The sequence below is a fragment of the Rhinopithecus bieti genome, unplaced genomic scaffold (assembly GCF_001698545.2).
Source record: "Rhinopithecus bieti isolate Rb0 unplaced genomic scaffold, ASM169854v2 scaffold_9996, whole genome shotgun sequence".
Lineage (NCBI taxonomy): Eukaryota > Metazoa > Chordata > Mammalia > Primates > Cercopithecidae > Rhinopithecus > Rhinopithecus bieti.
In genome coordinates, this window is record NW_016806973.1 from 4,688,300 (window position 1) to 4,698,539 (window position 10,240).

Consider the following 10,240-nt stretch of genomic DNA (forward strand, 5'->3'; position numbering starts at 1 on the left):
TGAGAGTTCCAGTTGGTCCATGCACTTGTAAGCCATTTGGTGGTGTCATTGTTTTGGATTTTAGCTTTCCTAATTGGTGTGAGATAATATGTTTTTCATCTGTGAACGTCTTTAGTGACTATCATCAAAATTTTTTTATCTGCTTTTCTATAGAATTGGAAAATAGAAAAGGAAATTCTTAAGTTTATCTTTATAATTTTTTAACTTCAAGGCTGTATCAAAAAAGGTGTTGATCTTTATATGTGAATGTTTCTATTCAGAGTATTTTAATCATATTTGCTTCCCTCAAAAAAAAATCAACTGATACTGGATATATTTGGTTCAAAATGAATCACAAATAACAAAAAATACTTTTCACAAGTCTGAGGAGTTGTTAATACATATATTTATTTATATTACCCTGGAAGCCAATATAAGGTTTTCTGAATAAGAAACATATTATTCCTTAAAACAGTAAGAACAGCAGCCTCTATGTAGAAAAGGAATCTCACAATTAGGAATCTGCGAGTTTATATAAACCAAATTTACCCCTTTCCCTCCTGAGGGAAGGAGAGAAATTCTTGCTCTCTATTCCTCTACAATCCTTTGATATGTAAATGACTGATTCTACTGATCAGGATTTTATTCCCCTTTGAAAATAAACAAGTAGTCTGGAAATCTCTCCTATCGCCTCTGGCTATCCAATCACCCTTTAATTTCCAAGATTTGTCTTTTAATTCAGGTTCCAGTGTTCTTTCCTTGGAAAGCACTGAAACTGCCTTGGCAAAATTATGACTAACCTGACTGACTCCATCCAGCTTCTAACCTTTAAGCTGTCCTTTTTCCTTTCTGGGCATAAACTGAACTAACTTTGGGAGGAACTTAATTTATAGTTTATAGTTTAAAATAAAAACAATAACAACCCTTTCCAAAAATAACCCTCTTTCTTGCCTGGGGACTACACTGGTTTTGTAGGAATAACAAATTAGGCACAAGATTAGAAATTACGGTTTAGGAGTTATGGAGCTGAAGGCTACAAGATTCTGACCCTTCCTAAACTGCTCCTAAGATCAGTGCTTAAGATATTTTGCAGATCCTGCACTTGATGGATCAGCTGGCACCATCCAGATCAATAAGCTATGTCATCTGATGTGGCCGCCATCCAGGAACTGACTCAGCACAAAAGAACCGCTTCAATTCCCTATGATTTCATCTCCTACCTAACCAGTCAGCACTCCTGGCTCACTGGCTTCCCCCCACCCACCAAGTTGTCTTTAAAAACTCTAATCCCGAGGAGTATTTTTGGGGTGTTCTCTGTATTTCCGGAATTTGAATACTAACCTGCCTCGCTAGGTTGGGGACATTCTCCTGGATAATATCCTGAAGAGTGTTTTCCAACTTGGTTCCCTTCTCCCCATCACTTTCCTTGAATGCTCTAGGAAACTGATTTGAGTAATAATAAAATCCCGGTCTCCCGCGTAGATGGCTATGCATGAATTACTCTTTCTCTATTGCAATTCCTCTGTTTTGATAAATTGGCTCTGTCTAGGCAGCAGGCAAGGTGAACCCACTGGGTGGTTACAGCAGTAACCATTTATTAACATGAAAATATTATTTCTAGAGTTCTACAAGGTAAATAGCCAAAATAATGTTATGTAAAGTTTTTTTTCTTTCTAACGAAGAAAAGATAATTTATCTGCATTCCCATGTTCATTGCACATCATTAACAAAATCAGATATGAAAATAACCTAAATGTTTATTGGCAGAGGAATGGATAAAGAAAATGAGACACACACACACACACACACACACACAATGGGATATTATTCAGCCTTAATAAAGAAGGAAATCCTTCCATTTGCAACAAGGATGAACCTGGAAGACAAAATGTAAAGTGAAATAAGCAAGACACAGAAAGACAAATACTACTGGGAGGAGTGAGTGTGCACTGGGGTGGGACCTCGGGAGGTTTGCTCAGTTTCGCAGCGGAGAGGACCCTGGCCTCTCCTCTTCCTGGGTGGTAACCTGGAATTCAATCTGTGAGGTGGGAAACCTGCTAGCAGGACTCTTACTTTGCTGAGAGTCTCTGTTTCCCTTTTTTTCTTTTTTGACCAATAAATTCCATTTTTCTCACCCTTCTGTGTGTCTGCAAGCTTAATCTTTCCTGGTCGTGTGACAAGAACCCTACACTATGTGATTTCACATATATGTGGAATATAAAAAAGCTGGACTCATAGAAACAGAGTGTAGAATGGTGGTTACCAGGGGTTGAGGTTAGGAGAAATGGGGAGATGTTGATCACAAGGTAAAAACTTGCAGTTTTAAATGCAAGTTCTGAAGCCCTAATACACAGTACGGTGAATATAGTTAATAACAATGTATTGTATGCTTGAAATTTACAAAAATAGTAGATGTTAAGTATTCTCACTACAAAAAATATATAACCATGTGAGCTGATGGATATGTTAATTAGCCAGATCATGGTAATCATTTCATATGTATCAATATAAGTATATATAGATTGAAATATCACATTGTATGCCTTGAATATTTACAATTTTTATTTGCTAAGTACACCTCATTGAAGCTGGAGAAAAAAGATTATTGATCTATAAATACTTAGAATCCCAATGTCTTAATTGCATTTTCAGAGGAAATCAGCCATTGACTGTCCCAATCTGCAGTAGCAGCCATATGAACAAGGCATCAGCTAGAAGCTGGATTTGTTCAGGTAGACAAATCTAGTGGCAAGGGCAGAGGAAATCATCTGATGCCAATCCCAACAGACCTTTACTTTGAACTCCTGACCCATAACCTCAATCATTTAGCCACATTATAGGAACCATGAAAGCACTGGAACTATACATTTATAGAACCTCTATAAAGAATAACCAAATTATTCAACCTGCTCTACCCTGAAGCCACATGACAGAATGAAAAGGTTGGGTCAGCTATGGCATTTTGACTTTTTACCTTTTCATAGAGACACCTAGTAGAATGGTCCTCATGCAGTTAAAACAGTTTTGCTCTTTAAGAGTGCTAATTTGGTCCAATCTTTTTTTCTTTCTTTTTTAAATCAAATCCTCACATCTTAGATGATTGGTTCGATCTTATTTGAAGATTAGAGAGATAGACAAGAGTCTATTAGAAAACAGCGGAGGCCGGGCGCGGTGGCTCAAGCCTGTAATCCCAGCACTTTGGGAGGCTGAGACGGGTGGATCACGAGGTCAGGAGATCGAGACCATCCTGGCTAACACGGTGAAACCCCGTCTCTACTAAAAAATACAAAAAACTAGCCCGGTGAGGTGGCGGGCGCCTGTAGTCCCAGCTACTCGGGAGGCTGAGGCAGGAGAATGGCGTGAACCCGGGAGGCGGAGCTTGCAGTGAGCTGAGATCCGGCCACTGCACTTCAGCCTGGGCGATAGAGCGAGACTCCGTCTCAAAAAAAAAAAAAAAAAAAAAACAAGAAAACAGCGGATATGAGCTCAGAAGCTGTCTGTAAAATAAAGCTCTCATTTATATTATATTTTGTGGTTTTGCCTTAGCAGATCTGTCACAGCCCTCAGAGGGCATCCTGAAGGATGCTAGTCAAGTGAAAGGAACGTTGAAAATGCTGTCTTAAGGAACAAGTGAGATACATGGATGATTTTTAGGCAGAGTTGGCATCAACATACGGGCTAAGGCTCCTCTCAAAAGAATCTGAGAAATTAAGAAAAAGACCATGATTAGGGAAAATGGCTAATATAGTGATGGATAGAAGTAAACATATAAATATGAAATAGAAAGAAAGTAAAAATGAATAAAAAATAAAAGACAGTGTTCAGTTAACAAAACGTAATGTTATCTTCTCCTGTTCTGATTTTAACACATACAGGAAATATTAAATAAATACTGGAGTAAAACTGTCAATGGTAATTTTTAAATATGAGTTTAGAAGCGTATTTTTGTTTTTTTTTGAAAAAAAGGTCAAAGAAAGAAATGATCAGGTTGGGCTAGTGAAGTTTAATGTGATGCGTCCACTATCAGTTTATTTTAAAGAAATTTAGACAATATAGTAAATAAATCAAGGCTGCTTCAGTGAAAAGCAGGTTGATTTTTGCAACTTGTACTTGGATGGTCACAAGGCCTGTGTTACTAGGCCCAAGGTGTGCCTGAAACGTAAATCCTGAGGCCACTAATAAGGAGCTCTGACTTCAAATCCTCAAGGAATAAAGCAGCAGTCCTGTGGACTGAGTCGTGTTGCCTTGGGCTACAGTTTTTTTTACAGCCTCCTGGCTGATACCCAGCAGAAGACCAGCATCTGAAGACAAATCTGACAGTGACTGCACATGGTGCCAGAGTAGTGAGCAAAAATGGTCATTAGAAAGAAGGCCAGTTGGCATATTTTCTTCACCTCCATTAAGATGTTTAAAAATCCACACTTTTGAATACACATTTATTTTTTCACAGTCATTTGTGAAGGTCAGAGACACTTAAAAACTGCTTTCAGCATTCAGGAAAACAAGAGAACCAGGAGCGAGGAAAATAGATGAAAAGGAATGGAATAATGTAATTTCGAATCTACAACACTGTTCAATGGATACTGTGGAAGGAATCTAGGAAAATGAAATGAGTTTCTTCAACATACATGTTCTAGCATAGGAGGAATTCTAATAATATATTCCTTAGAACTTATAAGTAATCTGGAGTAATATTCATCAAAATATTGCAAGAAATGGAGGATTATTATGTTGTTCTGTCACCATATGGATATAGACACCATTAGTAACAAGTCTTAATTATTTATCTGTTTTACATTATTATATATTTTATATAGATATTTATATTTATATTATTTGTTTATAAAGAGCAAAAGAAGAGAAAAAAACCCGCACGACACACAAAGACCGGCGGGGCGGGGCGGCCAGACGGTGTTTAGATGCTCTTAGAAGCACACGCCAGATCATTTTAAGGAATCTTGTTCTAAGACTTTAGTTAAGATATCGGGAAGGTTAACATCTTTAAATTATATAACCTGACATCTTGTTTGTTTTGTGTTGATACGGCCTTTAAAAGAAAATAGAGATATAACACAAAAATTAAACGCTTGAGGGGATGGTTACGCTATTCTTTCATTATGCACAATAATGATGTGATTATTTCTCAACCCTGAATGCGCCTGTGTCTAAACATCTCATTTAACCCCCAAATATATAGCACTTACTCTGTACCCATAAAAGGAAAAAGAAAAGATTACTGTGTATCCACCAAAATAATTAAAAATAAATTTAAAAAATATTTTTATTGTGCTGATGTTTGGCTTATATCTTTCACTAATAAAAGTATTGGTGAGGGCCTGGTGCAATTGGCTCATGCTGTAATCCCATTACTTTTTGAGAGGCCGAGGGGACAGATACTCGGAGGTCAGGAGTTCAAACACAGCCTGGCCGACAATGGTGGAACACCCTGTCTCTACTGAAACTACAAACATTCCCAGGTGTGGTGGTAGGTCCTGTAACCCAGCTACTTGGAAGAGGACTGAGCAGAGACTGCTTGAACCCAGGACATAGGTTGAGTGAGCCGAGATCATGCCACAACACTCAAGCCTGGTGGACACACAGCTAGACACTGTCTCCAAAAAAAAAAAAAAAATGATTGGAGGGAAACCACCGAAACATTTAAACATTTGGCTTCTTCCTTTTCAAATCATATGAAATGTTCAAAGATTGTTTTGTTAAATAAAAATTAAGGAGGCCATGGATGGGCTTCTGCACTAAGCCAACACACCAAACCAATATGGAGTTTAATTCTAGCAGCTGAGTTTAGTTAATTTCAGGAGGCACTGTAACAATTATCAATAACTGGGTTGTCCTCTACACAGCACTTTTGTTTCGCTGTAAATGCTGTTAGATCACCTTATTGTTGGATTCTTTTCCCTAACTGCTGCTTGTTCAACGAGCTGCGCGGACTCACAAATCATTTAGTTTTATTACACAATAAACTCGAACTTAAACTTATCTAAGGCTTTCCTTTCTTTTCCATTTAAACCCTTAAAGGTCTATTTTTGAAATTTATATATAACAATCAGTTAGTCTCAAAAGTTACAAGTATTTCACAGAATAAAATTTGGTCTGAGGATCCTTTCAGGTTAAGAATGAGGGTATTAGGCCGGACGCCGTAGCTCACGCCTATAATCCCCAGCACTTTGGGAAGCCGTGTGGTGAATCACAAGGTCAGGAGATCAAGACCAGGTGAATCACGAGGTCAGGAAGATCAAGACCATCCTGGCCTAACACCGGTAAACCCCGTCTCTACTAAAAATACCAAAAAAAAAAAAAAAAAAAAATGAGCCGGGCATGGGGCGCGGCCGCCTGTAGTTCCCAGGCTACTCAAGGAGGTCACCTGAGGCAAGGCAATGGGCCTGAACCCCGGTAGGTGGGAGCTTGTAGTGAGCCGAGATCGCCGCGCCCTACTCTCCAGCCTGGGTGACAGAGTGAGACTCAGCTCCTCAAAAAAAAAAAAGATAAAAAAAAAAAAGAATGAGGGTACTTTAAGTGAACCCTGGATTTCCAAAAATTAAGCAAACTTGTGTAGAACATGATGACCGATTCAATGGTGAACCTTGATAACATTTTAAAAAAATTTCATGCAACAATTACCTAAATGGAAAAGCATACTTGGAATATTTATTTCTCCAAGTAATCGTCACATTGGAAGAATATTGGTATTGTAATTATTTTGTATCACTTCCTCAGAAAGTAATTATTTCGGGCAAAAAAAAAAAAACACAAAATCAAAACAAAAACAAAATAAAATAAACTGCCTCTGTGCTCTGGACCTCTCTCCTGTATCTTCAGGACAATACTACTTTGGAATAATCCAAGTCAAATTTACAAAAAAAAAGATCCATAGCTGGTGTCATTTGTAAGTGGAGACAATGATTGACTTTTGTAAATATTCTCTATTTTTAATTATGAATACATAATTGTAAGTATTCATGAGACACATGTGATCTTTTTATATAAGCATACAATATGTAATGACCAAATCAGGGTAATTGAGATATCCATCACCTCAAGCATTTATTATTTCTATGTGTTAGGAGCATTCCAATTCAACTCTTTTAGTTATTCTGAAATATACAATAAGTTATTGTTAACTAGAGCTGAATGCAATTCAAAAATCTAGGAGATAATGGTCTTTTTTATTTTTGCCTTTAATTACATTTTCTGTAGGTCATGATGCTTTCGACCATTTTCTTTTTTTTTTTTTTTTTTGTTTGAGACAGAGTCTCGCTCTGCCGCCCAGGCTGGAGTGCAGTGGCCAGATCTCAGCTCACTGCAAGCTCCGCCTCCCGGGTTTACGCCATTCTCCTGCCTCAGCCTCCCGAGTAGCTGGGACTACAGGGGCCGCCACCTCTCCGGGCTAGTTTTTTGTATTTTTTTAGTAGAGACGGGGTTTCACCGTGTTAGCCAGGATGGTCTCGATCTCCTGACCTCGTGATCCGCCCACCTCGGCCTCCCAAAGTGCTGGGATTACAGGCTTGAGCCACCGCACCTGGCCAGCTTTCGACCATTTTCTTTCTTCAAATTCTTAACTTTGGCTTACATATAACCAGACTTTTTGTTTTCCTCCTAACTCCCTGGGGTCTTCCCAGTCCTTTGCATGAGACTCACTCCTCTGCTTGACTTGCAAATATTACTGATGTCTCAGGCTGTATCCTTAGCCTCATGCTGTCCTTCAACAGTATGTTCTTCCCAGATAAGCTCATTTAAATCTCTGTGGATTCTGCTGCCAATTATATCCCAGATGTATATTTGGAATCCTAATCTCACAAGCTATCTATATATCACTGCCTAATTGAAATCTCTGCCTGAGTGTATAATAACACCTAAAACTAATTGCGTGAAACCAATTTTTAACAATCCGTTATGGTTCTAGGCATTAAATTGGCTTCACTTTGGATATTTCCCACCTTGAGAAAATCTCACTGTTATCAGCCCAATTTCCTAAGGCAAAATCTGGTGATCACTCATCTCTGCTCTTCCCTCATTGACTCTTCATTTTCTTTCAAGTCCTCTTTAATCAAGTTCTCTCTCAAGTTTGTTTTCTCTGTTTTCAATGCCATTACCTTAACTTGGGCCTTTATTATAATCATCAATATCATTCATATTAGAGCAAAAAAAAAAGAGCCAACTCTGCCTTCACACTCTAAATGCTGCTATAGACAACTTCTTAAGTGACAATAGGTCATGTTACTACCTTAAACCTTCCTTCACCCTTTATGCTTTGTCATTTCTATCAGATACATTTACAAATAATTAAGTTTACAATGTAAGCTCTTCACTATCACTTCCTTCCTGATTCTTGGATTTCACTTACTGTTACTTTCACACCTATTTTTGCTTCAGCTGTGAATAAATATTGGCCGTTCTCTAAATGTGTAATGTGGCTTCACTCTCTATCATCAACTTGGTATTTCCTCTGATTGGAATACTCTTCTCTTTTCACCTCGTATGTTGTTATAATTTTTTTTTTTTCAAATTTCAGTTTAAGTATTGCCTTCTGAGAGCTTTCTGGATACATGCCAAATCCCTTCTCTCACATTGCATTTACTTCTACTACTTACTTGTTTCTTTTTTCTCAATAACTGTAGCTATTTGAAGACAAAAGCATGTCTTATTCAGGTCATGATTTTAGCTTATGGTATCATGTCATAATGATTTCATTACATATATATCTACTGAATGAATGCCTAAATAAAGGGCCAGGGTACTAATGAGGAAAAGCAATCTTTGAGAGGCAATGGGTGAGGTAGGTGGGAAGATACAAAAAACAAACTTTTCGAATAATTTTACCACACTTATCTTTGTCAAGTCAGGTAATTAACCTATGAAAGTTCAAGATCTATGATTTCCAGGCATTGAGAATGACATATCCCAGCATTTAAAATGTTCGTTTTCATTGGATAAACTTTTTTCTTATTTTCCTAGGCCCTTTATACTCAAGCAAATTTTATTTTCTATGCAGATATGAGTATAGGTGTGACTGTAACTTTTCCTTCTCTATTTGTTAGTCTTTACGTATTTTCTGATTTATTTGAACTCATCAATCACTTTAATTGAATAAATCCACCAAAAACTCAAGATGGTAATTCACAATGCAACTTAATAACAATTATATTTTAAAATATAATATTCAGACAGGTGAGCTATTAATATTAGAAATTATCTAGTCTAACATCTTCATTTTGAAGAATCTGAGGTTTCAATGGATGAGTTACTTACCACTCACACAGCACACTAGTGATTTAGGGATTCATTCTGGGATCTATTTAGTGAATAAATCTTTCCTCTTCATTAAAGAAATTGTCTGGCTATTGTAAGAATTAGCCTCAAATGTTACATCCAGTGTTTATTTAACAAGGTTTGAAAAACTCGACTAACATAAATAGCTACTGTTTTTAGCGTGGTCTGGCATTATCAGAATCTGTTTGCTAAAATACGTTTGCTAAGATAGAGCATTTAATACACCAAAGCATATTTACAAAAATTTTAAAAACATGACTCTCATGCAAATATAGAATGAACACATGTCAAAGATTTTATTTAACACAGTAAGTCAAAGGGATGATGACACGAATTTGCTAATAGTCATTTCTCAAAATCCACAAGGAATTGATTCCAGGGACTTTTGCAAATACCAAAATCTGCAAGTGCACTAGTGCTCAAGTCCCTTATATACAATGGCATAATATTTGTATATAACCTACACAATATTCCCATATACTTTATGTTTGGATGAACGGAGGCAAGATGGTGCACTTCCGGGTTCTTCATCCCCCAACTTTTCCCGCGCGCGCAAAAATCCAGCCGGCGACCCGGGAAGGTGCAGACCAACTAGGCATGCGCCAGGTGATGTCAATCTGAAGAGACCAAGATTTACCTGGTCGCACCTGTGGAACGCCCCGGACACGCCCCTGCCCCGCCTATCGCCCTCCCACTCCTAGAAAAGCTGCTACGGAGGATCGCCATGCGCGGACTTCCCAGCTTCCCCACTGCGGTCGATTCCCCACTGCGGTCGGAACTGTTGGAACTCCGTCCGAGAGCTGTACGGGTGACTCTGGGGGCCCCTTTTGTCGGGGGGCCAACAGACCTCTCCCTACCCACCTTCTTCCCTTGAAGCTAGGTGACCAAAATAAACTTGCAGTTTTGCTCCTACCCTTGCCTAGTCGCTGGTTCTTTTGTACCCGCTCTGGTGGTCTTAGAAAAACAAAACAGT